At 43.2% G+C, this 24,844-nt stretch overlaps 1 protein-coding gene across 7 annotated transcripts in view; it reads left to right on the top strand.

Moving 5' to 3' along the window:
- Positions 1–24,844, top strand: part of RAB39A (RAB39A, member RAS oncogene family) — a 67,979-nt gene that overhangs the window by 8,005 nt on the left and 35,130 nt on the right. For 2 of the 7 annotated variants that reach the window (XR_009407545.1, XR_009407546.1), the window contains exon 3: positions 7,480–9,616. The exons of 1 other annotated variant lie outside the window; for it this stretch is intronic. The gene's annotated coding sequence lies outside the window, so the exon portion shown is untranslated. Of the gene's footprint in view, positions 1–2,391; positions 4,462–7,479; positions 9,617–9,655; positions 12,627–16,609; positions 17,016–24,844 lie in introns of those variants that run through there. 4 more of the 7 variants (XR_009407550.1, XR_009407552.1, XR_009407548.1 and 1 more) reach the window with 4 other exon arrangements.

Genomic DNA, 24,844 nt, shown 5'->3' with positions numbered 1-24,844 from the left:
CTATTCTAACATGCAAACATTTTTTTAAAGATTTTATTTATTTATTTGACACAGAGAGAGAGAGAGAGAGCACAAGTAGGCATAGTGGCAGGAGAGGGAGAGCAGGAAGTGGGCTCCCTGCTCAGACATGGGGCTCTATCCTAGGACCCTGAGGCCATGACTTGAGCCAAAGGCAGCCACTTAACCAACTGAGCCACTCACACGCCTCTCTAACATGCAAACTTAACAAAGTTTGAAATTAATCAGTGTTAATCATTTTTCTAAACAATACAAGAATTCTAGAATAATTTCTCTAAGTTTCATTGTCTAGTACTTTAATTTTTCCTTTTTTCCCCACACAACATAGATAAATTTATTATTGTTTCATACAGTCACTGATTATTTAGACATATCTAGGACCAGATTCATGAAGTGTAATTCATGGTATAACCTATAAAGTCTCATGGAGCCTCCTGCTCAGAAGGCCCAATGCTTGACTCCTTACTCTTGAAATTTTTAATAAATTTTTTAACAAGGAGCCCTGCACTTTCAGGGCTTTGCACTGAGACCCCAAAATTATGTAGCCAGATCTTCCATCAAGAATTTATTTTCTTTCCACTTGAGTTACATCTTAGAACTTCCTTTAGAGTGTCTTGATAGTAAAGTCTCTCTATTTTTGATTGTCTGAAAGTATCTTGATGGTATCTTCTTTTTCTTTTAATTTTTTTAAATTAGAGACACAGAGAGAAAGCACAAGCAGTGGGGGAGGGGCAGAGGAAGAGGGAGAAGCAGACTCTGAGCAGAAAGCCCAAGGCAGGACTCCATCCCAGGACCTTGGGATCATGACCTGAGCAGAAGGCAGACCCTTAGCTGGCGGAGCCACCCAGGCATCCCTCTTCTTTGTTTTGTTGTTGCTGTTTTTGTTGTTATTGTTTAGATTGTATTTATTTATGGGCGGGCAAGGAGGAGAGGGAGAAGGACAAGCAGACTGTGCTAGTACAGAACCCAACATGGGGCTTGATCCTAAGACCCTGAGATCATGACCTGAGCTAAAACCAAGAGTCAGATACTTAACTGACTGAGCCACCCAGGCACCATCCTTCTTTATTTTTTAAGATAGTTTTGGTGGATATATAACTTCAGAGTGATGAATATTTTCTCTCATCATTTGGAATATAATTTACCTGGAATATATTTTACACTGTTGCATCTGAGTCAGCCAACCATCAATTTACCTTTTCCTTGTAGGTGACAAGACTCTTCCTGTGGCTTTTTTGTTTTTTTTTAATTTATTTGTCAGAGAGAGAGAGGGAGAGAGAGCGAACACAGGCAGACAGAATGGCAGACAGAGGCAGAGGGAGAAGCAGACTCCCTGCCGAGCAAGGAGCCCGATGTGGGACTCGATCCCAGGACTCTGGGATCATGACCTGAGCCGAAGGCAGCTGCTTAACCAACTGAGCCACCCAGGCGTCCCTTCCTGTGGCTTTTTACTATCTTTTCTGTTTTGGTTTGTTTTGAGGGTTTTTTTTTGTTTGGGTTTTTGTTTCTTGGGTTTTTGTGTTTTGGTTTTTTTGGTTTTTTTTTTTTTTGAGGTTGTACATTTCAGTGTGATGTGACTCAATGTTGATATATTGTTTGGAATTTGTTTGGCTTTGTTGGGCTTCCCAGATTTGAAGATATCTTTCAATACATGGGAAAATATTCAACCATTAGATCCATAGTTCCCTTTCTCTGGTCTATTATCTTCTTCAGAAACTACTTTATTTATTTATTTATTTATTTATTTATTTGAACGCCTTTTTTTTTTTTTTTTAAAGATTTTATTTATGTATTTATTTTAGAGAGATAGAGAGTGAGACTGGGGCAGAGGAATGGGGGAGGGGAGAGAAAGAATCTCAAGCAGACTTCCCATAGAGTGTGGATTCCCAAAAGAGGGCTCAATCTCAGAACCCTGAGATCATGACCTCAGCAGAAATCAAGAGCTGGACACTCAACTGACTGAGCCACCAAGGTGCCCCGGGAACTCCTTTCAGATGTAGATCAGCCATTCTTATTTTCTCCTTCGCATTTCTCAGTTTCTTTTATATTTTCCATATTTTTTTCTCTAAATTTATTCTGGAAAATTATTTCAACTCTACCTTCAATAATGTTAATTCTCTTTTTAATTGTGTCTAATGGTGATTAAACCAATTTTGAGATTTTCTTTTCAATTATTTCTAGAGGTTATTTTGCAGATTTACTTGTTTCTTCCTCATATTTTCAAGCTTCACTCTTGTTGCTTTAAACAATGTTATTTTATATATATTCTATCTTAAAATTTCAAAAGTTGAAATTTTTAGAGGCCTTCTGCTGTTCCTTGCTTCTATCTTTTCTTACTGTTAATACCTTATTTCTCTCTTCTCTTTTATTTAGAGAGAGAGAGTGAGCATGAGCAGGGCAGGGACAGAAGGAGAGAGAAAGAATCCTAAGCAGACTCCATGCTCCGTGCAGACCCTGACGTGGGACTCCATCTCATGACCCTGAGGTCATGACCTGAGCTGAAACCAGGAGTCAACTGCTTAGCCAGCTAAGCTACCCAGGCACCCCAATGCCTTACTTCTCTTGAACTGTTCTTTTCTTTGAAATATTATCTGTGAGGCAGCAACCTCTTCGACCTCAGCTGCAGCAACTTCTTCCTAGAAACATCGCCAAAGACAAGGGAAGCAGGGGCAAAAATGAAGACTTCATCAAGATTTTGGGACATCATAGGACTTCATCAACATTTTGCACAGGAAAGGAAACAGTTAACAAAACCAAAGGACAACTGACAGAATGGGAGAAGATATTTGCAAATGACATATCAGATAAAGGGCTTGTATCCAAAATCTATAAAGAACTTATCAAATGCAACACCCAAAGAACAAATAATCCAATCAAGATATGGGCAGAGGGGTCGCCTGGGTGGCTCGGTGGGTTGAGCCGCTGCCTTCGGCTCGGGTCGTGATCTCGGGGTCCTGGGATCGAGTCCCGCATGGGGCTCTCTGCTCGGCAGGGAGCCTGCTTCCCTTCCTCTCTCTCTGCCTGCCTCTCTGCTTACTTGTGATCTCTCTCTGTCAAATGAATAAATAAAATCTTTAAAAAAAAAAAAAGAAAGAAAGAAATGGGCAGAGGATATGAACAGACATTTCTGCAAAAATGACATCCACATGGTCAACAGACACATGAAAAAGTGCCGAACATCACTCAGCATCGGGGAAATATAAATCAAAACCACAATGAGATACCACCTCACACCAGTTAGAATGGCTAAAATTAACAAGTCAGGAAAGGACAGATGCTGGCGAGGATGCGGAGAAAGGGGAACCCTTGTACACTTTTGGTGGGAATGCCAGCTGGTGCAGCCACTCTGGAAAACAGCATGGAGGTTCTCAAGAAGTTGAAAATAGAGCTACGCTACGACCCAGCAATCACACTACTGGGTATTTACCCTAAAGATACAAATGTAGTGATCTGAAGGGGCACATGCACCCGAATGTTTATAGCAGCAATGTCCACAATAGCCAAACTATGGAAAGAACCTAGATGTCCATCAACAGATGAATGGATAAAGAAGAGGTGGTATATATATACAATGGAATACTATGCAGCCATCAAAAGAAATGAAATCTTGCCATTTGCGACAATGTGGATGGAACTAGAGGGTGTTATGCTTAGCGAAAATTGTCGGAGAAAGACAATTATCATATGATCTCCCTGATATGAGGAAGTTGAGAGGCAACATGGGGGGTTTGGGGGGTAGGAAAGACATAAATGTAACAAGATGGGATCGGGAGGGAGACAAACCATAAGAGACTCTTTAATCTCACAAAACAAACTGGGGGTTGCCGGGGGTAGGTGGGGAGGGAGAGGGTGGTTGAGTTATGGGCATTGGGGAGGGTGTGTGCTATGGTGAGTGCTGTAAAATGTGTTAACCTGGCGATTCACAGACCTGCACCCAGGGCTAATAATGTATGTTAATAAAAAATTTTTTAATTTTTTTAAAAAGAAAAAAGAAGAAATATTATTTGTGAATATGTTAATATCTAGATTGGAGTTGACTGCTCTCAAAGTTGAGTTACTTCTATGTGGGGGACCCAAAGGATTTCTTCTCCTTTGGTGCCCAAGGTTCTCTGTCACACCACGTTGAAGAATGAAGAGGTAGACCAGATGGGGTAGTTCTTGGAGCTTCCACCTTTATTCAGAGGTTTATTAGCAGGCCCTCACCCTAAGCATGCCCGGAACTTTAACTTAAACCTTCAGGGTTTCTCAGCAACCTTCAGGGCAAAAATGGGCTTTAACACATTCTTAGTTCTCAGGGTCTCTGAGTTTGGAGGCCAATGCAGAGGTGCGCCTTTCCTTCCAACTCAGCAATGGATTTCATGCACATTTGGTTGTTTTCTAGTTTGTGGATTATTCAAATCTGGTTTTTCCCACAGAACTCTTCTGACACCGAGTTTATAGATTTTTCACACCAGTAGGACAAGAAATCTCGACATTTTAATAGTATGCTGCATTGGAAAAAACACAATGTACTGATGTGTGAAACAACATGGGATGAATCTAAAGAAGTATATAGAGTGAAAAAGTCCAGAACTACTCTGGGCTTCCATTTATGTGAATTTCAAGAAGCCCAAGAATGTAATCTATTGTGACAGGAATCAGAATAGTGGCTACTTCTGGTGTTAGGGGTTGAATTGAGTTTCCCAAAGAGATAGGTTGAAGTCCTATTTCCTGTGCCTATGAATGTGACCTTATTGGAAATAGGATCTTTGAAGATCTAATAAGTAGGACAGGGTCATGGTCAATTAGCGTGGGCCCTACCTCAATGATGGGTGTCATTTAAGATGGAAAATTTGGACACAGAGACAGACGGGTGTGCATGGAGAAGGCCGTGTGATGAGGAGGCAGAGCTCAGTGAGGCGGCGGCAGAACAGGGAGCTCTGAGGACACCGGCAGCCAGCAAGAGCTGGGAGACAGTCTACAACAGCTTCTCCCCAAGAGCCTCCAGAAGGAACCAGTATAACTGATACCTCAATTTTGGACTTCAAGCCTCCAGAACTCAGAGACAATAAATTTCTGTTGTGCGAGCCACTGTTTTGTGGCAATCTGTAATGAAAGCCCTGGGAAACGCCCTGTGGGGAGGTATCAACTAAGGAGAGAACATGAAGGACCCTTCTGGGCTATGAAAAACCGTTTTGTATCTTAATCTGGGGAGTGGTTACATAAGGTATATACATGGAAAAACTTTATGGAGCTACACTGTTAACCTGCATCTTACTCTAAGTGATACCCAATTTGTAAAGTAAATAAAAAGGAAATCAGGGGCACCGGAGTGGCTTAGTGGGTTAAGCAACTGCCCTCAGCTCAGGTCATGATCCCAGGGTCCTGGGATCAAGCCCCATGACCGGATTCCTGCTCAGCGGGAAGTCTGCTTCTCCCTCTCCCTCTGCTGCTTCCCTGCTTGTGTGCACACTCTCTCTGTCAAATAAATAATAAAATCTTTAAAAAAAAAAAAAAAAATTTTAAGTAAAATAAGGGTGCTGAGGTTATCTTTTTGTGCCTCCCGATCTAACGTTCTTGAAAAGAGCTTTTGCTTTAGTTGAGAACAGAAACGGTGAAGGGAGCTAACTCAGACTGGCTCTCACAGAGGCCATCACCCCGATGAGGCAAGAGTAGTTGAGGGCTAGCCCCTTGGGTCTGCGGATCCAGGAGCTTGACCCAGTCATAACCCAAAGATGATACAGCACAGAGACATGTCTTTTCTTTTTTTTAATTTTACTTATTTATTTATTAGAGAGGAAGAGAGAGAGCGTGCAAGCAGGGAGAGGAGCAGAGGCAGAGGGACAAGCAGACTCCCTGCTGAGCCTGGAGCCGGACTCCGGGCTTGATCTCACGACCCCAAGATCATGACCTCGGCCCAAGTCAAGAGTCAGATGCTTAACTGACTGAGCCACCCAGGTGCCCCAAGAGACATGTCTTATTCTAATCTTTTCACTCAGGGTTGCAAATGCAGAAAACAGCATCTAGGAACTCCTTTTTTAAACATAAAAGGATATAAATCGGGGAATTAGAATTAGGTGCTTACCAAAAAATGTCTGGAATGCATAGAGAAGCAGACTCTAGTCTGGTCTCAGGCCATGACGTCTAGGAAGAACCCAGAACCAGCCCAGCAGAGGAGCCCTAGGCTCTGCTACAACCAGGAAGATGGAGAAACAGGGTCTTTCTCCAGAACCGACCATGGAAGCTAAGGGATCAGGAAGTCCCCGCTGCTGCACGTGGTGCTTGAGGGTTCCCTCATGCCTGGCACATACCCCACGCCTTGCCTCTTGCTATCAGCACAGCTGGAGGTTGGACACTGAAGAAAAAAAACACCCCATGACTGTACATGACGGCAGACAGATGCCTTCACCTCACTTCCACCTTAAACCATAACTGATATATCTAATGTGTGGAAACTATCTTAACAATAACCCTAAATACCAGGGAAGACCAGTCTGTAACTTTGCAGACTCTGAAGTCTAGGAAGGCAAAGTAGGAAGCCTCGGGAATGGAGGCTGAGTTATGAATTATGTTCCCCCCAAATTCAGCCTTTGGTTACTCAATGTCTATGTGCACTTGTACCAATGCTGAGCCTTCCACACAACGGCAACGAAACAACCCATTCTGGTCTCACACGATGCAATTATCCTTCGTGGTATAAAGACACACCAAAACCTCTCACAGGGAGGATACGTCCAGATTCTAAAGAATCACGCCCTCCATCTCTGCGTGCTGTTCATTCCCCTTCTCGTCCAGCCACAGTCCACATTCTGTAACAGCGGCTGAATTCTGAGGCTAACCGCCAGCCACACACCCTGTATAAATCCGAGGGAAACAAAGAAGAAAAGGATGAAGGGAAGTGGTTCAGGTGTATACCTGTTAACCTGAGTCAAAGGCTTGCTGCACTTACTTATTTGGGAGATGGTCTCCTGAAGGAGGAACTGGAGACTGGGAGGAGCGAGACAGGAAAGGGGAAAGCCAACGAGGCATCGTTATGAGCCAGTCACCGCTGTGGACAAGTGCCGCCAAGCCCCCCAGGGCTTCTCTGGGGAACAGATTAAACACAACTCAGAGGTGACCTCTCAAGGTCAGAGGTCAGAATGTATCCAACAACCCCACCCCAAACCCCCATAACGGAGAGCTGCCCGGGCCACTAACGCTTCCCTGTCTGGGGCACACTCGCAACGGCAGAGAAAACAGAAACACCTGAAGCGACATGCTGTCAGCATGCCAAGGGGTGGTCCACAGGGAGATCATTGCCCCTAACGGCCCCTGAACCAGAGGCGGTAGCAGCAAAGGGGGGTCTGCTACCACACAGAACCCAAAAAGGAAACAAATCTGGGTTGTGACAAGAGGTCTCATTTCTGTTATGGGTCACAGAACTGCAGCCAATATCAAGAATTTCCTTGTTCATTCCTCACTCGGTGCTCCCTTTGCTCTCAGGCGCAGCTGACTTGGGTCTGACCTGGCAGGATGGTCCCAGCAAAGAATGCAATAAAATGCGGTCGCCGAGAGCGTGGTCGGGAACTGTCATCCGGAGGCGAAGCCCAGAGCTGCCACTCATTCACTCTGTGACCTTGGTCCAGTTACTTCATTTCCCTGTGCCTCGGTGTGGTCATCTGCAAGCAGTCGGGAAAGTGTCAACACGTATCTGTGCCGGGAGAACCAACAGAGCTGGCGCGTGTAAAAGGAAGGACAGCACCTGAGGTGCAGTCGAGGCCACTGGAGAACCAGTTTATTTGTTCCCATGTATTTCCGAGAAGTCCCTGCCTGCATTAGGAGGGTAGTTTTCCACTAACTTTTATCACTGGCTTGTCACAGGAGAGGCAAACCAACAGGTTCCCTCAATTCCAAAAATACCCTGTCTTTGTCCCCTTGTATAGCAGGAACCCTATTTCTCCTTGATGATCATCAAGATCATTCATCCCAGTAAGGATAGTGACCCTCGATCTGCTAAGAGCAAGCAACTGGACGCTGGATCGCTGTCGCAGAAAAACCCCAAGGTCTTTACCAGCCGCACCCAACAGCATAAGTAACACAGATAGTCTCTCCCTCACCTCCACCTTTCAAATCTTGACCACACACATCTTGTAACAACCGAGCTATTGTCAATTTAAAAAAAAAAATACACTTAACAGTTAGAGATGCTTCCTGAGATACTTACAAGATATGATTTCATCTCTCTAGTAACCGGAATATTTCTATCTGTGAGATGTAATGTCTCTTTGTCTTGGATAGTGCTGAAGGTTTTAATTTTCTGGGCTATTTACCAGCACTAGGATTCCAACCTAAGCACAGTGTTTATTAGAAATTCATGTCTTAGGGTGCCTGGGTGGCTCAGTGGGTTAAGCCGCTGCCTTCGGCTCAGGTCATGATCTCAGAGTCCTGGGATCGAGTCCCGCATCGGGCTCTCTGCTCAGCAGGGAGCCTGCTTCCTCCTCTCTCTCTCTGCCTGCCTCTCTGCCTACTTGTGATCTCTCTCTGTCAAATAAATAAATAAATAAATCTTTAAAAAAAAAAAAGAAATTCATGTCTTAGGGTCACCTGGGTGGCTCAGTGGGTTAAAGCCTCTGCCTTCCACTCAGGTCATGATCTCAGGGTCCTGAGATGGAGTCCCGCATCGGGCTCTGCTCAGCAGGGAGCCTGCTTCCTCCTCTCTCTCTGCCTACCTCTCTGCCTACTTATGATCTCTGTCAAATAAATAAATAAAATATTTTTTAAAGAAAGAAAGAAAGAAAGAAAGAAATACATGTCTTAAAGTGGAGGGTCCTGTGGGTGGCATTACATGGCAGGAGTTAGATAATTAATACACTCATTCTTCCTGGTTTTGCTTTCAAAGGCAACAAACCTTGGGGAACACCTTCCTCTAGTCCTGTTTATGCTAATCACATTCTCGCTGAGAAATAAATAAGGAGGCTTTATGGAAAATGTCAAGGGAAAATAATGACAGGGAATGATGCACGAGGAAACTGGGTTCATTACCTAGAGCTGTTCCACGTAACATCGCCGTGGGAGGTTATTGCATTATTGTCCAGATACTGATGCACTTTTGAAAAATTTCCAAGCAGCAGCAGAAACAGAAGAGGTTAGGACATTTAGGTTGTAATGGAACATCATTTAGAAGTGCTGCTGTTAAAAAGTAAGTAGGTAAGCACTTGGGAAATTTGGGCATATAGTATTGAGTACATAAAAAGATGATATTTTAAGCCCAAGAATGAACTAAAAGTCCTATTGAACAGCTGACAGTTTTGAAAAGTATCGAAAAACTATAGTAGCACAAAGAATCAAAAGGATAACTAGAGTGCCGTCTGTATCAATTACATAAACACTGTGCCCTAATGGTCCTTCCAATTATCCCCGCAGGCTCGACCCACTTGTCAGCAAAAATTAAATGGCAGAGTTATTGTGAAATTATTTCTGAGATGCTACCGACTTTTACAAAACACTCTTCAGGACATTTACTAATGCACTACAGTGTTGTTATAAATAATTAAAATCAAATAAATTCAGAATAGCTGAATAATTTAAACTCTTGTCAAAATGAATCAGCGGAGAATATTCTGAGGTTTAACATATTTGATTTCCATGCTTTGATTTACTTGTTTTCTCATTAAATCAGATAAAATAAAATGGAAAAAGCCGTTCAACTTCCAATTCCTCTATGCCAAACAACATTGCCTTGGCCGTCCTGCAAAATCCGTCGGTTAGAAAACAAAACTTCAATGTGTCAACAAAAGGGACTTATAAAATTTGGAATTTGGGTGGATTTTCCACAAATCCCATGCACTCTAAATTCAAATCACAGTACTGTCTCCCCATAAGTACTGTCCTGTTTTCACAGACTATATGTCCCAGGTTTTGGTTTCATGTATATATGGTCCTTGGGCTCAAGACATTAATATATGTATTACTGTGTATATGTGTCCTTGGCATCAAGAAATTGGCGATATATGAAGGAAATAAAGGGTGTAAAATAAAAGTTAATGGACAAAGTGAGGCACTAAATGTCAAGTGTCATAAATTCTAATGGGATTCAAAATTAGGTGAGACAGCACCAGGCTCAATCAGAAAAAACTTCCAAAAAAAAAAAAGAAGAAGAAGAAGAAAGAAAAGAAGGAAGGAAGGCTCTTTCTCTGAGCTTTCCATTACAGTTAGGACCTTGGATAAGGTGGTGAGTAAGACAGCATTTGGAATCAAAGTACAAAGTGGAGTATTATGTATAACCATGAAAGAATAAACAAAGAGCCTTCCAAAAGAGGGGTCTTCCGGGTCCAAAACAGAAGAGGAGGAAAGAAGCACAGGTTGGAACCATACCGGGAAGGGCCTTGAACTGAGGTCAAGTGGTTTCAGTTTCATTGGACAGACAGACAGTAAGAGGCCCTTTGAGCAGTCTGAGTACTAAGAAGCTTGCTCCTGTGGAACACATTAGAAAGATGGGGTTGAACGCAGGGAAGACCCATCACAAGGTAATTATTGCCACCCGGATGGTAGCAGGGTGCTAGAAATACAAAAGAAGGAAGGAACCTTCAAAGGAGGCATCTGCAGAACTGACGGAAGTTGGCGATTGGCAAGGAAGAAGAGGTGAGAGAAAGCCCAAGAAAGGACTCGTGTTGACAGAGGGAGAGAAATCAACAGTTCATGATGAAGAGAATGGGTTTGATTTTCAAGTTTCCGGGGCAGCTCTGTTTGCTGGGGGTCATGTCTGGACCTGTTTAATATACAGGGGAAAGAACGTGCTAGAGAAAGAACTGGAACTCTGGTCGAGCCATGGCAGCTGAACAATGAAGCAAAACGAAATTCCCTGAGGAAAATGTGGGTAGAGAAACACAGAATGAGCCTAGCAAATGCCCTCGCTTGGGGGAGAGAGGAAGGAGGCCTTTGGTGGAAGCCAGAACATTTGATGGATGTAGCAGAAGCCGCTTTTAGGCAAACAGGCCTGAGCAATGGAATATAGAAAAGGCCACAGCCACCCCCTGGCTGACTAGGGACAGGCCCATGGGGGGACCCACCTGAGAACACGGGCTACTGACAACCAGGCACAGTGACCAAAAAAGGGAGAATCCCCTCTGCGGCCTCACCTGCTCGCCTTCCCTCTTTAAAAGCACCCCCACCTACCCACTGCCTCCTGGCAAACAGCCTCACCTCTGCTGCCCTGCCTGCCACTCCCCTGCGCTCTATTCAACAAAATTCTCTCTCCTTGTTCAGCCTCCCACGAGTCCTTTCACTGCCAACCCCACCTGCTGCCACCCGCTCGTCACCCCACCTTTGGGGCCCCCATCTGACTGAGAGACACCACGGGTGTCCGTGCAGGAATGGAAATCTGTAATACTAGTGATGATTATGATTATTATTTTAGAAGTTTATCCCTCAGTATTGTTCAGACAGATAAGAGATATTGAAAATTTACAAAAGAATAATGAAAAAGCAAGAACGATACCAACCCAAACTCTATTTCACGAATTCCGCCAATGGAAGTTCTAACGTATCAAGAGAGATAAAGACTGGGGTGTTTTCAGGTTAAATGCGTCTTGCTCATTTACATGAGATGAAGGCTAATAAAGTATTTGTATACAAATATTTGAGCTACTAATGAATACAAAATTTCTAGAAGGATATGATGAAACTATCCATAATAATTACCTATTATCTATGGGGAAATAAATCCTCTATGCTAGCTACCTGAATCAATTAACTAATTAGGTTTTTTAAATAAGTTGATGGAGTTAATAGGATTAATGTATTTGATTGATTGTTTTAGAATCATGTGGTCACATGGACAAAGGCAAATATATTCAAATATATGCTTAAATCCTAATTATTCAATAACACTTTATAGATGTTTCTCAAACCTCCTCACCGATGAATCCTTGAATTCTAACTAGGTTGATCCCATTTCTACATTATGTCAAGCAACAAAGTAACATTTAGAAATAATTACCTGGTATACAAGAATGAGAATACTTTCATGAATTTTTATGGAACTGCCGAATTATTGGAAGAACTTAAAGAGGTTGATATTAAAGCCAGGGAAGTGTTTGGTAACATAGTATGGACTTGGGAGTCAGGCAAACTGAGATCCAGACAGAACATTAAGAGGATTACATGAGTGGATGAGTGAATTATACACATAGGAAGTGATAAGTGCTTAGTTAATATTGCTTAATAATTAGTTACGGACATTCTGACTTCACGGGCTCACGGGCAATGCAGGAAACCAGACATATTAATCACCATTAAAATAAAGTAAAATGAGGGGTGCCTGGGTGGCTCAGTGGGTTGAAGCCTCTGCCTTCGACTCAGGTCATGATCCCAGGGTCCTGTACCGGGCTCTCTGCTCAGCGGGGAGCCTGCTTCCTCCTCTCTCTCTGCTTGCCTCTCTGCCTACCTGTGATCTCTGTCTGTCAAATAAATAAATAAAATCTTAAAAAAAAAAAAAAAGTAAAATGATGCAGTAACAATAATGCTTATTATTATTTTTTGTTATTATGGACTTACCATATTATTGTTACCCCCATCTTAAAGAATGAGAAACTGAGACCTAGAGAGGCCATATAAATGGCTCAATGTCACGCAGTTAATAAATAATACATTCAAACCAGATTTGCTGACTTCACAGTGTGGACTTTTCAACAGACATGGATCACGTCTCCAGATGGAGTTGAAAAGGAGTTTCCACAGAAGTAGAAAGGAGGTTCTTGGTACAAGAGGCAAGACACAGCACGGAGAGGGTAACAGGGACTCAGGAATGATTTTACTGAGATGAAAAAGGCAGCTTCTTAAACAGTAGGGGTCTGGCAGACAAATAGAATGTTGCAGGCAAAAAGGAGAATTACGGACAGACAACGTGTGGCTGGCTCGGGGAGATGTGGTCAAAGACAAGGTCAGAAATGTCATCAAGAACATGCCTTCAAGAGCCTGATGCCTCCTGAAGAGTTGTGACACCGGGAACCATGGGAATGTTATGCTCAGGGGGATATTAATGGGTGTGACGGACAGGAGGGGGCAGAAACTGTAATAGCCTGGGCAAAAGTAACAGGAGCCGACACTAAGGGCAGGATGGCAGGAACACAGTGAGGAAACATTACAAAGTAGAATCTACGAATAGACCCGATAGGACGTCATGGGTGAAGGGGCCAGGGGGGACCCTAGGCTAACTCCTGGCTTCTGACTAAGGCCACTGCACAAAAGATGGCTTTTTCCTCTTGATGACACTTGGGAGAGGAGCAAGTCTGAAGTGGGAAAGAATGAATTTTACATTGGATCTCTTGTGTTTGGAGTTCTTCTTAAGACATCCAGATGGAGAGGAATAGTGAGGTGGTAAAAAAATATGTCTGCCACTCAGAAATGATCTCTTAATATCCATTACTATCAAACGGATGTAGCCCTTCCAAATGTACAATATCCTTCTGTTAATTAGAGAAACGTGCTTTTACGTATGGGCATACAAACGTATAGATGTGATAACGTACGCCAGTGAGCATAACTGTACTACTGGTCAACGCCCGGATCTCTGCAGGGAAAGCCAGGCTGCAACCTGGGATCTATCCATCAGACTGCACTGCCTCCGTGTGTATCCTTAGACGCAACAGCAGAAGGAAAGGGCCTCACCCACCTCACTGTTTTAGGAAAACATTCTCAAATACTTGGAGGCCAAAAGGGATCAAACAGGACAGATTTTTTAGTCTATGTAACCTTTTAGGAAATGTTTTAGGAGTTCTGCCATAGTCTGATATTTCCCAGAATAAAACCTTAACTCAATAATAATTTCTATAGGACCTAAAAAAAGGGGTTACTCAGTAATCTGAAAGGATTTTATCCTTAGCTGTATTAAGTTACCAAGAAGTAATGGACCAATTAGAAAAAAGGACTAGAAGTAAAATCTAATTACTTGCAATACTATCTTCCTGTGGTCTTCAGCCAAAAGCACTAAAGGTCAGAATTTATGCCCAGGGTTAATAAAAAGCCAAAGCATTGTTAAGCACTACAGTGAGCATACTCTGAAGATTTAGGGAAAAATACCAAGACAATAAAGAATGACTTTTCTAGCCTGTGGGAGAGAGGACTCACACAAGTTCTACAATATAGTTAGCACTTAGCCATGCAGACAGAGAAAGAAATGCCTCCTTTCTTCAAAAGCAGACACCATGCAACTCTGAAAGGGGAGAATAATTATGAGGCAGGAGGGAGAAGAAATTGAAAAAATACAGTGATCTGGGGCTTTAAAACTCAAATTTGCTTACTTTTTGGAAAGGGGGAAGTGACTATGCCAATTACAAGATAATTGGGATTTGAACCCAAGAAACCTATCTCTGTCTTCAAATTTTATGCTTCCAGTCACCCTGTTTTCTGCCTTTTAACAGAGAAGCTTAGATGTTATCTTCCCAAACCCCAAGTCAAAATGTCTGAAATCCTGTCATCAACCATCACCTGGGGAAGACTTTGTCTTCCTTCAAAGCACAATCCTAAATGAGGGGAAATCTAAGGTCTAGGTCACCTACCTTTTCATTAATTTATTCAATAATTAAATACTGACTCCTTACTCCATGCCAGGCATGTTCTAGCTATGGCATATATACAACATGGAAGATGGGTTTGGAAAGTGAATGAATGAGTGAACTAATGATACAGGAAAAATAGCGGGTGGTTATAAGTGCTGGTGGGGGCGCCTGGGTGGCTCAGTGGGTTAAGCCACTGCCTTCGGCTCAGGTCATGATCTCAGGGTCCTGGGATCGAGTCCCGCATCGGGTTCTCTGCTCAGCAGGGAGCCTGCTTCCTCCTCTCTCTCTCTGCCTGCTTGTGATTTCTGTCTGTCAAATAAATAAATACAATCTTAAAAATATATATATATATAAGTGCTGGTGGTAGGAGGGACGGAATGGTGAAGCAGAAACTGATGATAAGCTTAGCCTTGAAGTCAGAGAAACTACGGACTAGCTTGTCTTTCCCACAAGCCACTGTTTGGACCTCGATCAGAGTGCCTCACTCTTTGGATCTTTGTTCCTCACACATCAAAGTCATTTTTTAAAACACAGAGTATTGAACAATAAATAAATAAGATATAGCATGTTGAACATCTGTTTATCCTTGTTCATTTCCAAAACCTCGGGGAATAATAGACTAACCAAAAAAGAGGGCTTCAGGGTGGCTCAGTCACTAGGCATCTGCCTTCAGCTCAGGTCACCATCCCTGGGTCCTGGGATCAAGCCCCACATCCAGCTCTCCGCTCAGTGTGGAGTCTACCTCTTCCTCTCCTTCTCCCTCTGTGATCTCTCTCATATTCGCTGTCTCTCAAATAAATAAATAAATAAATAAAATCTTTAAAAGAAAAAAAAGAATCAACATAAAAAGGAAGACTTAAACCCATCAGGACAAAAAGAAGAGAAGACAAGACAAGGGTGTCAACCACGCTCTGGAAGATAAAAGTAGTTGAACCCTTGGTAATTCACTTAGAAGAAGTAAGGAAGCTGAAACCTAGTGTGGAAAGTCAGAGGCCAAAATAAACTACTAGATAAAATAAAATGAGGTCAGAAGAAGCAGACAATGCCAGGACCAAAATAAAACTTTGGGTGCATCTGATTAAGCCATGTCTAAAAAACAAAACATTGAAAATAATAATTTTACCAGAGAGAAAATGTATCCGTGAAACAAAAACAGTATGGTGTAAAGAGAAAATAACCAGAAGGCATCAACAACAACATAAACTTCTTGGAAATTAAAGGACAATAGCAAAAATTTTAAATTCAACAGGAAAGGAGCTCCTGGGTAGCTCAATCAGTTAAACAGCCGACTTTTGATCTCAGGGTTGTAAGTTCAAGCCCAGTGAAAAATAAATTCACTGTTAAGAGTAAAAGATAAAGTTCAGGAAATCTAGTAAGAAGGGAAAACCAAGACACAAAGAGAGTGAAAGTGGGAGATAATAATAAGAAAATCAGGAGATAGATCCAAAAGATTTTACATCCAAGTTTCAGACATTTCAGGAAGAGCGTGAAGAAGTGAAGATAAAGGAAATTCTCAAATCAAACAGATAAAAGAAAAATCCTCATGTTGAAAAACAAGAGAATCCATAATGAAAGAATCCACAGCAAAAGAGAAAGTTGCATCATTGCAACATTTTATAAATGTTTATAATTTTATAATTAATTTTATAAAAACAGTTGTTTCCACACAAATGGTTAAGAATAAAAATGTTTAGGGCTTCTCAAGCACAACACTGGAATCTGGGCGACAGAGCCAATGTGTCTTCAGAATTCTGATGGAGAATGATTTCCGACCATAAAACTTTAAGGCAAGCTACTAAGTAAATACGAGGGTAAAATAAAAACATTTCAGACACGAAATTTCTCCCAAAAAAATTCCTTGCTCTGCATCCTTTTCTGGGAAGCTGCTGGAGAATGGGACCCACCAAATCCAAGTCTGTGGAGACAGAGATAAAGTGTGGTGGTTGCAATGGATTGGCTCATGTATTATTCTAACCTGCCTGACTTCTGTGGGGTATTTTGTTTGTTTGTTTTTGGTTTTGGGGTGTTTTTAGAGGCTGGAAAGCTTAAAACCACTTTCATCCAATTCTCTTAAGGACCTCTGTTTTATGAATCACATGCATGCATCTGGACTTGAATTCAGGACTGAGTGGAGTGGGGAATGAGGGTACACCGTACATGGCATCTTTTTTTGCTGCTGGGACCATAGCCGGTGCAAATGGCCTGGGAGCCATCGGACTCCTGTTCCTGGAGACACAGCTGTAGCATGGCTTCCTGACCCCGCCACCCCCCATAACCCTCCAGCATCGTGCTCAGACACCTACAGCAGCAGTCCAGGAGCCAGTCTTGTCCTTGGAGTCATCCCTGGGGCCCCATCCAGAGCCTGCCCCGCTCCGGACCCTCGCAGCAATTATTTTCACCCCTGAATTCTTTCCTGCATTAAATACTTTTCTACTTAGAAACAGCTGGGCTGATTTCTTTTGTCTCTCTGGCCCCGGGAGGATTGCAGGCAACAGACATTCAAGGATCGAGATCTGGGGTTGTGCAACCTGGGTTTTTTTGGAAGGAGTGGGGAGCTGTTACAGTGAGAAGACAGGGTTCTGACAGACCACACGTCCCCGCGGCCTGTGACCTAAATTAGCGCCTGTGCGAACTGAAATGTGACTTTTGTAGGCACCGCTTGGGTGTAGCCAGACCCCTCCCAGGGAGTCCCAGCAGAGGGACTCTGAGACCTTCCCATGCTGGCTCTTCCACATGCACGCTCTGCTTCTGGGCCATAGAAAACACCACTCGTCCTTTGCCCCAACGAAGGAGAATGGAGGTTAGTCCCATCACATCGGCAACCTCTCCTCTCCTCCGCGAGAAGAGAGCCAGCACGGGCTTCCCTCTTCAGATTAATCAGGTGTCCTCAAAACATGTTCCCAACCCCCTGGGGGCACATGTTGAGCTCTGTGAGTTGTCCTGTTGAGGGACTTCCCCTGGACTTGAGAGGAGGAGCGGGCATGCATCCTTGGGGAAGGGAGGAGGAACTCCCAGAACCCAGCAGCTCCCTCCAAAACTCATCTCTCCTCACCAGCAGTCCCTGACTTAACACTCTCTACACAGACAGGGGCATGTGAGTTGAATAACCAGTTTGGGGGTATCTCATGAAATTTTTGTATCTTGGTCTGAAGACGTTTTGGGATATGTTCTCTGTTACACAGGGGATGAAGGTGAAACTGCCACAATATATTGTTTTTGTTTGTTTTGATATATTGTTTTGATATATTGTTTTTGTTTTGTTTTAAAAGATGCTACTTATTTATTTGGGGGGGTGCAAGCAGGGGGAGAGGGAGAAGGAGAGGGAGAAGCAAGACTCCCTGCTGGGCAGAGAGCCGGACTCGAGGCTCCACCCAGAACCCTGAGATCATGACCTGAGCAAACGCTTAACCGACTGAGCCCCCCAGGTGCTCCAAGACTGGATAATTTGTAAGGTCTCTTCCAGCTCTTAAAAGTGTATTGTGGAGGTGGCGGGAGGTATATTTGAAGAGAAGAGCAAAATGCTGGTGGTAATAGCAGTGAGAAGAGGAGGAAAGGTGTGCACGTGTGTGTCGCAGGATGGGGCCGGGGTGCAGGTAGCAGCTGGCCACACAATAGTTACTCCCTGTTGATTCCCCCTGAGAGCCGTGGAAGACGGTTGGAAAGGGTGACCGCCCAAGACTTCAAAGAATGACTGTCCAGACACCATCATGTGAAGAGACTTGAAGATGGTGGTCTAGGAGAAGAAAAAGGGTTTTTCTTCTTCTTTTTGAGATCTTTAGGATGTTGGGGAAATACTATTCAATATATTTAAGTAGGGGAGGAATGTAACATTGACTCTTACAACACACTCGGTCTCTGGCGGCCTGGCTGGCTCAGTGGGGGGAGCACGCAACTCTTGATCTCGGGGTTGTGAGTTCAAGCATCACATGGGGCACAGAGATCACTCAGAAACAGAATCTTTAGAACGGCTCTATGTTTTTAATAAAAATAAATGGGCACTCTTTTGCAGCAACTCCGTGAATCCATTACCGAAAAATGCAGGCTACATTTCAGGCTGCCTATTCCTAGGGAAATGTTGCTTGACAGAAAACATAGTAAAAGCAAAGTCATTTCTTAAAGGATAATGGGAGCCCAGGCATTTAGGTCTAATGAGGTGAAGAGGTCCTGACCACTCTTTGGTGGACTTCCACTCAGAAATAACTGGCATCGGAGAAGGTTTAGAATTGGAAGAGTGCCAATTCTTTGTCTTTGCTCTTCCTGAATAATATTGGTTTCTGAGCATTTGTGTAGAGGAAAATTTTCTAAATGTCTTAGATCTGCGATTAGAGGAAATTTTGTTTCGACATTCACAGTTCAGAAATTCGAACAAAATTGCTTTCTTTAATGATCTTGAAATTCATTGTGATGATTTATACCTTGACCTTTGCGTCATTTAATTTCCAGTGATGGGAAACGTGAGGGAAGGAAAAACCGAAGTGATTGACCACCGAGTTAGTCACCCTCAGCAGAACTGTCCATTTGATAGGTAAAAACTGGGCATCATTGATTTAATTTGCATCTCTTTCATTACCAGTGAAGTGGGGCATTTTTGTCCAGTGCTTACTTGCCATTTGTATTTCTTCATTTCTGAATAACCTGCTCCCTGGTAGAAATGGTCTTTTGATAAATCAAATGGTAATTTCCAGTGGAATAAAGACAAACTATATTCCAGCCCCTCTCTTAATTTGTGCCTCAAGATACTGCTCTTGGTTGAGTAGATTATAGACCCCTAGCCATAAAACAATACAAAACAAACTAAAAAACTAACCATCTTAAATGTGAATCACTTTTAAATGTCTTTGCTATAAGTGTTCTGCTCTCTATTTTTGCACAAGAAATGCCTCTAAAAAATCAACTGTTCTAACAATAAATTCTTACTCTTGAAAGACAGATATCAGTGTTTAACTTGCTTATCAATTATAAACTTACACAAGTTAACTCATTGAGTTGCCAACATGGATTTTCTTTTTTTTTTTTTTTAAGAACTTTTTTAAAAAAAGATTTTATTTATTTATCTGACAGACAGAAATCACAGGTAAGCAGAGAGGCAGGCAGAGAGAAAGGAGGAAGCAGGCTCCCTGCTGAGCAGAGAGCCCGATGCGGGGCTCGATCCCAGGACTCTGGGATCACGACCCAAGCCGAAGGCAGAGGCTTTTAACCCTCTGAGCCACCCAGGTGCCCCCCTACATGGATTTTCATTTTGGATGGTTGAGATAGCCATGGAGTTTCATCTGATGTAAAATTTTTTCCAGGTTAAGCTCCTAAAGTCATGCTTCATTACATTGAAATTTGGGGACTTGAAGACCCTTGCATCTCTGTGCTAGAATGAATTAGAAACTTCTGCCTGAGGAGAATCTAGGCTCTACCCAAGGGTATTCCTGTGACCTATTTCCACACCCTTCTAAGACTTCTCTGCCATCAAAAGAGGCTGTCAATCCTATCCCCAGCCCAGATCACTATTAATATTTATGGATCTACCTTGAACTACACTGTAGGTCCCTGGCATTGAGAATGACATTGAATTCACAGTACTTATCCAAAGTAAGACATGATATTTCTGGAGGATTGCCTGAATGGGCTAGTCCCCAGTTCATGCTAAGATCCATCCCTAGGAAAGACCAAACCAGAAGAGAAGTGGACCTCAGCCCCTGATGATTCTGTTCCTGCTACATTAAACTCAGACATGATGTCATTGGCCTACACCAACGGACCATTGGTATGAAATAATCAAATTCACTGGCCTCTCATTTTCTTGACCTCCTTCTCTGTGGACATTCTTCATCTACACCCCCTGAGATATCTACTCTCTCCAATCACGTCCTGAATATCATCACAGGAAATGGTACCACTTACTTCCAAACCCACAGCTCTAATATCTGAACCTCTTTGCTGCACACCCAAGGAGCATGTGCCACATTCTTCATCTCATTAAGACCCGCTGTCTATCGACTCCCCACAACCACCATGTCAATCTATCATTCCAAGTTTTATTGTCTCTACTTTCTTCCTTATCCACCTTAGGAAACATGGCCTCAATTTTTGATCACACATGTCATTTAAAAGTATAAGGGTAAGGGCACCTGGGTGGCTCAGTCAGTTAAGCATCTCACTCTTGATTTCAGCTCAGGTCATGATCTCAGGGTCCTAGAATCTAGCCCTCCGTCTGGCTTTGCGGTTAGTGGGGAGTCTGCTTGAGGATTTCTCTCGCACACTCTGCCCCTTCCCCACTCATGTGCCCATGTTCTCTCTCTCAAATAAGTAAATCATAAAAAAAAAAAAAATCCAAGGGTATATTTTGGCTTTAGCTCTGGCTTGATGCTAGGGATCAGAGGAACTGAAAAGAACTGTTTGTTTCTGGGTTTAAGAGCTGGGCTTCCTCTATGTGAGTTCCACCCTCAGGCAGACACTGTCTAGGCTGTATACACTAGCCTCAAAGCTCCAAGTCCAACAGAAAGAGAGTTTCTCTTTTTTTTTTTTTTTTTAAAGATTTTATTTATTTATTTGACAGAGAGAAATCACAAGTAGATGGAGAGGCAGGCAGAGAGAGAGAGAGAGGGAAGCAGGCTCCCTGCCGAGCAGAGAGCCCGATGCGGGACTCGATCCCAGGACCCTGAGATCATGACCTGAGCCGAAGGCAGCGGCTTAACCCACTGAGCCACCCAGGCGCCCCGAGAGTTTCTCTTTTTAAGTAGCTTTTACTAAAGTTCTGAGATTCGCTGAGAATCACAGAGAGGAAGAGCACTTCACACCTCCTTCATCCTGCTCGGGAGAATGTCAGCACGAAACAGGTGCTTCCATCATCGTTTTGGAGGTGAGAGCCATGTAGGGAACACGGCAGAACGACAGCATAGTACCGCCTGGGTCTCTACCTTTGTAAAGCTGCCCTCTCGGTCTGGGGCATTTCAGGAGCTCCCTAAGCATAATAATGTAAAAGCAAACCGAAGGTAGAAGGTGAAGGAAAATCCAACGGTACCAAAGCGTATCTTTAATGCCGTCCTCCTGAGTTTAATTGTTGTTCTTTAAGCAATGTGTATGGGTCCATACATGGGGTATTTGAAGCAGTTTGAGCTACAGAGTGATGAGATCATTCTGTGTGTCAGAAAGGGTCTTGAAGACCTTCTGGAGTTAGACAAAACCTGAGGAGCTGAGCTTGTAACAACTTTGGTAAGAGAGGAGACGGGTCGGAATCAGGGAAAGAGTATTGGGGCAGGCAGAGTGTAAACAGATTTGAAAGATACATACAAGGTAGAATTGACCAGAATGTGGTCCACCCGAACGACTTCTGAAGCAGCAGAGATGCATAAACAGTTACAAGACTACAGCCAACTGGGGTGCCTGGGTGGCACAGCCAGGTGAGCCGCAGACTCTTGGTTTAGGCTGAGGCCATGATCTCGGGTCCTGGGATCGAGCCCCACATCCCGCTCTGCCTCTGAGTGGAGTCTGCCCCAGCATTCTCTCTCTCCCTCCGCCCCTCCCCCGGCTCACTAGAGAGCTCTTTCTCTAAAATAAATAAATAAATAAATCTTAAAAACAAAACAACAACAAAAAACAAAACTACAACCAACTGATATAGAAGTCCAAAACAGGCATTCCAGAGGGGTGACATGAAACACTACAGCTAGCCGTTCCAGCAGATGTTTCATTCACCACTCACATGTGTATTTCTCACAAAAGTCCTGAGAGTCACACACGTGCTCTGTCTGAACGAATGTGCATGGTTGACCGGAGTGCATGCATATTAAAATCACTTACAGGGGCTCCTGGGGGGCTCACTCAGTTAAATGTCTGTCTTCAGGTCAGATTATGAACCCAGGGCCCTAGGATCAACCCCCCACCCCCCAAGCTGGACTCCCTGCTCAGTGGGGAGTCTGCTTCTCCTTCTGTCTCCCTACCCCTGCACGTGTTCACTCAAGTGTTCTTTCTCTCTTTCTCTCTCATAAAATTAAATAAGTAAAATCGTAAAAAAATAAGGGGCGCCTGGCTCAGTCAGTTAAGCAGCTGCCTTTGGCTCAAGTCGTGATCCCAGGGTCCTCCGATCAAGTCCCTCTTCGGAGCAGGGAGCCTGCTTCTTCCCCTGCCTGCCGCTCCCCCTGCTTGTGCTCTCTCCCTCTCTCTGACAAATAAATAAATAAACAAATAAAAATCTTTAAAATAATAAACCCCTCTTACATATCAGTTATCATTTGGATCAGTCCCTCCTCTTTAGCAGGCAAGAATTCTAAGTCTACCGCTTCAGGCGTCCATATGAACTGTAACTTTCTCTTTTTACAATTCACTGTTGTCTTTATTTAGAGTCTTCATTCTACTCAATGCTCTAATGTAGTTACTTGGGCTCTATGCACCCCACCCCAACCATTGCAGGTTTAAACTCTGTCCATTCAGGACTTTTTTCCCCTCCCTGTCCATGTTTATTCAGGTCATTTAGAGTGAGAGTGAGACTGAGAGTGGACTTGCACATTGGTCCAAATGAAAAATGGCAAAAGCCTTCCCTGATGCAACGGCTGCAGAGTTGTATCGTTTAAGTACAAAGGAGCAAACAGAGGAAATTCTACCATTCACGTGTCCCTCGCAGGGCAAATTTGGTATCTTTTACCAAAACAAAAATAATGCCTACACGCGGTAGAAAACTGTTATTGTATTTTTAAAGTGTAAATTGACTTCTGATTCACTTTGGAGGAACTGCCCTATTCAGAAAAGAACTGTGAAGATCATAAGTTTTTAGAGTATTGAGAATGGCATGAACATACACTTCAAACTGACTTCTAATTCTAAGCAATCATTCCAGCCCGCCCTATTCATAAACTTAGAAAGACTCTACTTGTCCCCAACAGCCTCATGACGGTTCAATGAGACTAGCTCACCAGTTCAAGTCAGAACCATGGTTCCAGCATCATCAGCCCGAGTCTGAGGAGCTGGGATTGAGGGCAGTGAGAATGTCGGACACTTCACAGGAAGCCCTCAGTCATCTGCGTCGTGACTCCCTCAGAGAACCACTAGGAAAATAGCAAGCTTTGATATCAGATTTCTTTTCAAAATTAATCCTTGGTAGGAAAAGATTGTGCAACACTCAGTTTATAAACACAGAATCGTAACTGATAATGCCCAGTGTCTATTCTCCATACTCAGAAATACTTTTCTTGAATTCCCATCTAAAGTCTTCAGTCCTCAAGTCTGAAATCAAATGTCACTATCTTTTCTTTTTTTTTTCTTTTTTATTTTCAGCGTAACAGTATTCATTATTTTTGCATCACACCCAGTGCTCCATGCAATCCGTGCCCTCTATAATACCCACCACCTGGTACCCCGACCTCCCACCCCCTGCCCCTTCAAACCCCTCAGATTGTTTTTCAGAGTCCACAGTCTCTCATGGTTCACCTCCCCGTCACTATCTTTTCAATTTAAAGATCACTTATCAGGGGTGCCTGGCTGGATCTGTCCGTAGAGCACGTAACTCTTGATCTCAGGGTTGTAAGTTCAAGCCCCATGTTAGGTGTAGAGATTACTTAAAAATACTATCTTGAAAAAGAAAGTAAAGATCCTATTTAAGTTACCCTGATTTTGTCTTCTAGAGGGAAACTTATGGGCAGCTTGAATTTATCCAACAAATATTTATCAGTGGTCTATTATAAACCAAGTACTGTGCTGGGCATTGGTTCACAACCATGAATAAAACAGTCCAAAACAAAAAACCCTACCCTGATGGAGCTTACATTCTCTTGGGGGAAGCAGACGATAAACAAAATAAAAAAGTAAAATGCATATCATCCTATGTGATGATACGTACTATGGAGAAAAATAAAGCAGAGAAGGGGTTGGGGTACATAGAGCAGGGAAGGAAATCTCCATGAAGACATTCAAATGGAGCTTGAATGAGAGATGCAGGGCTTGCAAAGACAAAAGAAAAGAGCCCTTCCAGAGGGGATGGCAGGTACAAAGATGTTGAGGTGGCAGCCTGCCTCTCATGTCTGAGAAACATCAAGGAAACCAGCATGCTGTGAAGGTATTGAAGGGAAGGTAGAAGATGAGGGCCCAGAGGTAATGAGAGACCAAGGACTGTGACTTTCCCCATGAGATAAGAAACCATTAGAAGGGGCGCCTGGGTGGCTCAGTGGGTTAAGCCGCTGCCTTCGGCTCAGGTCATGATCTCAGGGTCCTGGGATCGAGTCCCGCATCAGGCTCTCTGCTCAGCAGGGAGCCTGCTTCCCTCTCTCTCTCTCTGCCTGCCTCTCCATCTACTTGTGATTTCTCTCTGTAAAATAAATAAATAAAAT

The sequence above is a fragment of the Mustela nigripes genome, chromosome 1, assembly GCF_022355385.1.
Source record: "Mustela nigripes isolate SB6536 chromosome 1, MUSNIG.SB6536, whole genome shotgun sequence".
Classification (NCBI taxonomy): domain Eukaryota; kingdom Metazoa; phylum Chordata; class Mammalia; order Carnivora; family Mustelidae; genus Mustela; species Mustela nigripes.
Note: the sequence above shows the minus strand (reverse complement) of the source record. Positions and strands in the feature narration are given on the sequence as shown.